The 423-nt window shown below is 52.0% G+C and overlaps 1 protein-coding gene across 1 annotated transcript in view; it reads right to left on the reverse strand.

Annotated features, from left to right (window-relative positions):
• Positions 1-423, reverse strand: part of AXIN2 (axin 2) — a 51,129-nt gene that overhangs the window by 7,623 nt on the left and 43,083 nt on the right. The gene's annotated exons all lie outside the window — the stretch shown is intronic.

The following is a 423-nucleotide window of genomic DNA, read 5'->3' on the forward strand; positions in this document are numbered from 1 at the left end:
TGGGGAAGACGGTGGGTCCTCTACAAGGAGCGGGGACAGAAGGCACAAGGCATGTTTAGCGGGCGGCACGGGCGCTTAGCCGGAGCGGCATCGCCGGCCCTGCTACGCTTGTTGTGTCTCCATGTTTGGATGAAAAGACAACCGCAACTAGGCATGGTCTGCTCTGGATTTTTATGAGCTAGTGCTGTGGCCTCATGGAGTGACATCCTCCCCACCAGCGTTTGCCTTCGGCAGGAGCAGTTGGTCGCACTCTGAGGAACCCCGCTTGTTCTCTCTGTAGTACAACCAGCCCATCAGTAGCTACTCTGAAGTAGAAAATCTTCAAAGACTGTTGTCAAACATCAAAAAAAAAAAAAAAAAAACCCCCCCAAAAAAAAAAAAAAAAAACCCCCAGGGGGGGGGGGGGGAGCTTTAAACCAAGGA

Source organism: Egretta garzetta, unplaced genomic scaffold (genome assembly GCF_000687185.1).
Source record: "Egretta garzetta isolate BGI_Z169 unplaced genomic scaffold, ASM68718v1 scaffold787, whole genome shotgun sequence".
NCBI lineage: Eukaryota > Metazoa > Chordata > Aves > Pelecaniformes > Ardeidae > Egretta > Egretta garzetta.